This window comes from Heterodontus francisci, unplaced genomic scaffold (genome assembly GCF_036365525.1).
Source record: "Heterodontus francisci isolate sHetFra1 unplaced genomic scaffold, sHetFra1.hap1 HAP1_SCAFFOLD_310, whole genome shotgun sequence".
In the NCBI taxonomy this organism is placed as follows: domain Eukaryota; kingdom Metazoa; phylum Chordata; class Chondrichthyes; order Heterodontiformes; family Heterodontidae; genus Heterodontus; species Heterodontus francisci.
Genome location: NW_027142032.1, coordinates 1,198,344 through 1,204,780, shown reverse-complemented (window position 1 = coordinate 1,204,780; position 6,437 = coordinate 1,198,344).

Sequence of the window (6,437 nt, the reverse complement as noted above, 5' to 3'; positions counted from 1 at the left end):
GTATTTGGGCAGAATGACAGGGGGAGACAATATATACTTAATGGTACAGTTTTGAAGAGTATGCAGTAACAGTAGGACCTGGGGTACATGTGAATCGATCTTTAAAGTTGGCAGGACATATTTAGAAAGTGATTAGTAACGCATATGGGATCTTGGACTTGATAAATAGAGACATTGAGTACAAAAGCCTGAAAGATATGCTGAACCTTTTATAAATCGTAGGTTAAGCCCGAACCAGAATTGTCAACAATTTATGGGAATGTTGTAATAACCTATACTTATTCATTAAATGCTGAGAAAATTCTAAAGGTTAATGAACATTCTGGAAGCAGGAACACAAAACAGAACTTACATGTCGGAACTTCGCTGCTTTGCTAGCTAGGAGGCGCTGCGGTCCTTCAAACAATAAAACATCACCAATTAATCACAGTAATTTCATGACCATGAACTTATTAAGGCAGTTATTGAATGGATTGTGTGCGTGGTTTATGCGTTATGTGTAAAAGTGCCCCACTTTGCATGGCCAGGAACACATGTGCCTATCCAACTGTTCAAAGTCCAGATCTATTCCTTCGATTGAAAACAAATTATTGAGTTGGAGAAACGCTGCAAATGTTTGGATGAGTGTGTGTATGGTCACTAGAGTGTGAGTGGGTGAGTACGTTGCGAATATATGTGTGTCTGTGTGTGCTTGGGTGTTCGAGTGTGTATGTATATGTATGTCTCACAACGGATGAAACAAGAGCAGGAGTAGGCTATTCAGCCCTTCGAGTCCGCTCCACCATTAAAATAGATCATGGCTGATATTCTACTTCAACACCAATTTCCTGCACTATCGCTAAATCCCGTGTTTTTTTTAATATGTAGAAAACTATTGATCTCAGTCTTGAACATTCTGAATGACTGAGCATCCACACGCCTCTGGGGCAACGAATTCCAAAGTGTCAACATCCTCTGAGTGAAGAAATTGCTCCTCATCTCAGTCCTAAATGTGCTACTCCTTATTCTGAGACCATGTCCTGTGGTTATAGAATCCCCAGCCAGGGGAATCATCCTTCCTGCATCAACCCTGTCACGCCCTGTAAGCATGTTGTATGCTTGAATGGGATCAGCACTCATTCTTCTAAACTCTATAGAATAAAGGCGCAGTCTACTTCATTTTCCCTCATAGAATAATCCTTCCATCCCAGGGAAGAGTCTAGTGTACCTTCATTGCACTCTCTCTAGGGCAAGTATATCTTTCCTTAGGTAGGAAGACCAAACTGCACACAATACTCCAGGTGTTGCCTCACCAAGGCTCCATATATTTGCAGTAAGCCATCTTCAGAGTCATCGAGTCGTACAGCATAGAAACAGGCCCTTCGGCCCACCGCGTCCATATGGACCTTAATGCCTATCTATACCAATCCCACCTGCCTGCATTAATTCCATATCCATCTATGCCTTCTTCATTCCAGTACATGTCCAGATGCCTCTTAAATGTCGCTACTATTTCTGCCTCCTCCACCTCCTCAGGCAGCTCATTCCAGATACCCACTATTCTTTGTGTGAAAAATTTACCCCTTTGATCCCCTTAAACATCTTCCCTCTCACCTTAAATCTATGCCCTCTAGTTTCACTCACTACTACCATGGGAAACAGACTCTGGCTATCTACCCTATCTATGCCTCTCATAATTTTATATACCTCTATCATGTCCCCTCTCAGTCTCCTTCGCTCCAGGGAAAACACAACCAGCCTGTCCAATCTTTCTTTATAACTCAAGCCTTCCAAACCAGGGAACATCCTTGTGAATCTTTTCTGCACCCTCTCTTGCTTAATCACATCTTTCCTGCAGTGCGGCGACCAGAACTGCACACAGTACACCAAATGCGGCCTAACCAATGTTATGTACAACTGTAACATGACGTCCCAATTCTTGTACTCAATGCCCCGGCCGATGAAGGCAAGCATGCCATACGCCTGCTTCACCACCCTGTCTACCTGTCATGCCACTTTCAGGGAACTATGTACTTGCACCCCAAGGTCTCTCTGCTCAACAATACTCGCGGGGCCCTGCCATTCACTGTATATGTCCTGCCCCGGTTTGACTTCCCAAAATGCATCACTTCACACTTCTCTGCGTTAAATTCCATTTGCCACTCCCTTGACCACTTCCCCAGTTGATCTATATCGTGTTGTAACTTTAGGCAACCTTCTTCACTGTCCCCTATACCACCAATTTTGGTGTCAACTGCAAATTTACTAATCATGCCCCTTACATTCAAATCCAAGTCATTAATATGTATGACAAACAACAGAGGGCCCAGCACCGATCCCTGCAGCACACCACTGGTCACCGGCCTGCTATCTGAAAAACTACCCTCCACTACCACCCTCTGCCTCCTATCACCAAGCCAATTTTGTATCCAATTTGCTAGCTTCCCCGGATCCCTTGCTCACCTCCTCGAAAAACTTAATCAAATTCGTGAGACATGATTTCCCACGCACACAGCCATGCTGACTATCCCTAATCAGACCATGCCTTTCCAGATGGATATAAATCCAATCTCTAAGAATCCCTTCCAATAACTTTCCCACCACTGATGTAAGGCTCAACAGCCTGTAGTTCCCTGGCTTATCCCTGCTGCCCTTCATAAATAAAGGCACGACATTAGATATTCTCCAGTCTTCCGGTAACTCACCTTTGGCCAATGATGAAACAAAAATCTCTTTAAGAGCCCCAGCAATCTCCTCCCTTGCGTCCCAGAGCATGCTAGGATACACCTGGTCAGGCCCTGTGGATTTATCTACCTTAATTCGCTTCATGACCTGCAGCACATCCTCCTTTGTAATGTTGATATGCTCCAGGATAACGGTGTTCCTTCCCTAGAAGTCTCTAGCTTCCTGACCTTCTTTATTTGAGACCTCGCCCATTTCCCATGGCTCCACACATAGATTGTCACACTGATCCCTATCTACCCTCTAGCTCCTGTACACAAATCCTCTTTGGATAAAGGTCAATCACCTGCCTTTTTAATTGCTTACTGCACCTGCATGTCAGCCGTGTGATGAAATACTTTCCAATTGACTGGATGGGTGCAGTTCCAACAACACTCAAGAAGCTCAACACCATCGAGGACAAAGCATTCCGCTTGATTGGCACACCAATCACTAACATGCTCTCCCTCCAACACCGACGCACAGTGGCAGCAGTGTGTACCACCTACAAGATGCACTGTAGGGTCTCACCAAGGCTTCTTCGACAGCTCCTTCCAAACCCGCGACCTCTAAGGCCTAAAAGGACAAGGACGGCAGATGCATGGGAACACCACCGCCTGCAAGTTCCCCTCCAAGCCTGACACCATCCTGACTTGGAACTATAGCAGCTGTTCCTTCACTTTCGAAGGGGATCGCTTATCTCTGACTATCTCATGCCACTTGCGCAGTTTGGCACACAAGTAGTGTTCTGCTGTAGCTTAACCAGATTGACACCTGATTTTGAGGTTTCCCTGGTGCTGCTCCTGGTATGCACTCCTGTACTCTTCATTGACCCAGGGTTGGTCTCCTGGCTTGATGGTAATGGTACAGTGGGGTATATGCCATGAAGTCACAGATTGTGGTTGAGTTCAATTCTTCCGCTGCTGATGGTTCACAGTGACCCATGGGTGCCCTGTTTTGCTTTGCTAAATCTGTTCGGAATCTATCCCATTGATCACGGTGGTATCCTCAATGTGAAGGTGGGAGTTCGTCTCCACAAGGACTGCGCGGTGGTCACTGCTACCAATACTGTCATGGACAGATGCATCTGCGGCTGGCAGATTGACGAGGACGAGGTTAAGTAAGTTTTTCCTTCTTGTTTGTTCCCTCACCACCTGCCGCATATCCAGTCGAGAAGCTGTGCCCTTTAAGACTCGGCCAGCTCGCTCAGTACTGGTGCTTCTGAGACACGTTTGATGATGGACATTGAAGTCTCCCATCCAGAGTACATTCTCTGCCCTTGCCATCCTCAGTGCCTCCTCCAGGTTCTGATCAACATGGAGGAGTACTGACTCATCAGCTGAGGGAGGGTGGTAGGTGGTAAACCGCAGGTTTCCTTTCCCATGTTTGACCTAATGCTGTGACTAGTCATGGGGTCTGGAGTAGATGTTGAGGACTCCCAGGGCAAATCGCTCCCGACTGTCTACCACCGTGCCGCCGCCTCTGCTCGGTCTGTCCTGCCAAGGTCACAGGACATAACCAGGGATGGTGATGGCAGTGTCTGGGACGTTGTTTGTAAGATATGATTCAGTGAGCATGACTCTGTCAGGCTGCTGTTTGATTAGTCTGTGAGACAGCCCTTCCAACTTTTGCACAAGCCCCTAGATGTTAGTAAGGAGGACTTTACAGGGTTGACAGGGATGGGTTTGCCTGTGTTGTTTTCACTGCCAACGTCGATGTCAGCTGGTCCGTCCCGTTTCATTCATTTTTATTGAATTTTTGACTCCCTCCCTAACAGCACTGTATGTGTACCTACACCACATTACTGCAGCGGTTCAAGAAGGCATCTCACCACCACTTTCTCAAGCGAAATTAGCGATGGGCAGTAAATGATGGCCTAGCCAGCGAAGATTGCATCTTGTGAATGAATAAAAATATGTTAACTTTCAGTGACTCATGAACACAGACACACAAGTGCTTTTGAAATTCAACTTATATCTAATTGTCTATTGTAATTTTCTTTCAAGTGTATGTGTGAATGGGGGAGCACATATCTTAAATGAAAACAAAGCGTACAGAGAAGACACATTGTTCTTAACATTTGCTTCTGAACATTATGATGGTCGGGTGTGATTGAAGGTTTAATGTTCTCACCTCATTTCTCCACTGCTTCTGCACTTCCCGGAGAAGAAAACAATAAGTGGCAGGAATTGCGAGCCAGTTACTGGTCGACAGAATGGGATCATGAGAAAAGTCAAACAGCAGAAAAGTTATTCAAGTCCCAATGCTCAATACAGCAGGCGGAGTTGCTTTGTGGCTAAGTGATGCCCAAAAATTGCCAAGTGTGAAATGGTCATATTAGGGTCGGACTTCCAGCACATTCTTCTCAACAGTGTTAATGTATAAGATGATAATGAATATGTTGAAGGACAGAACCTAGTGTACAGTTGAAACGCTGTACAGACAAGGGAGATGAAGCTGTAGCAGACAATGTTATGACTAGTTTATGATACATAGGAGGAGCAATAAAAGCAAACAGTTCTATGGAGGTTGTCAGTGCAGGACACAAGTTTCAGAGTTGATCAAGGTGTGAGGATCTGTAAAGGACTGGGTATAGTTGCTTGATGGCAGCAGTGTTGAGGGATGCATCGACTAAGCCAAAAGATGATCAGTGCGTTGAGGGAACTGAGTGGGAAGAATTGGATTGTGGAGATGTTCAGAAAGGAGCCGGTTCATTGAGCAGTTGATGGGTCTCATGGACAGTGTAAGTTTAGCTATGATGGATGAGGGGATATCAAAAAATACACAGCGAAGTTGGAATGAATTACCTAAGGGGGAGGTCAGGCGACTTGGAAGCAGAGTGGCGCGAGGTAGTCACGTGGAGAAGTGGATTATCTTTGACTTTGAAAGACAAGTGTCTTATGGACAAGGGTGGCCATCCACTGTATTTTAAAACATCTTCCCAAAAGTCTCTAAATTTCCCCCTGCCCCCATTGCAGCATCAAAACATTATGTCAATGATTCCAAAATATTAACTTCCGGAACTGTAGTTGGGAGTCCATTCCAAGCACCATTGATCATTGAAGGAGAACGCCCTTATATCTGTACAGGTTTACTCTCACCAGTTTGAGTCTGCATCCCTTTGTCTCTTCCTCATTTCCTGCCATGTGCCAGCTTTCCCTCTTCCATACCATCTAAACAAACTCTATATAATCACCTCTCCGTGATCTCCCTCCAGAGAAAGAAGCCTGAGATTTTCCACTCATTCCTCAGAAAGTTGCATGGTTGGGGCAGGGAATTGTCTTTGTTGAATCGGCCTGTGTGATACGACCCTCTACTTTTTCACCAGCCAAGGCAAATTTCTAAGCCAACCATATGGCCCAGGAGTGATGTTGTGGCTGAGCTCCCACATTATAAACCCAGCCACTTATTCAACCCTAGCGAAAGCCATGGAACAGAATACCTGGTGCGGAGTGGAAGAGGTGGCCATTGTGATATTGCGTCTCTTGGCATTCTGCCCAAGGTAAATTTCCACCCAGGTCACTTCCAGCTTCGCCATTGGCTGTTTCACCTTTCAGGTGAAACTGGTGATCGCCCTACATATAATTGTCAGAGGTTCAGAGTCAGGGGCTAAATGGTTTAGGGATTTGGGTAGTAGTTGTGAAGAAGAGGTGATATTTACCTCTGTCTATTCGTTTGTAATGTACGGTTACTACATTGAGTTTAACCTACCTTTCCTCCAGAGACAAAAATCAAAA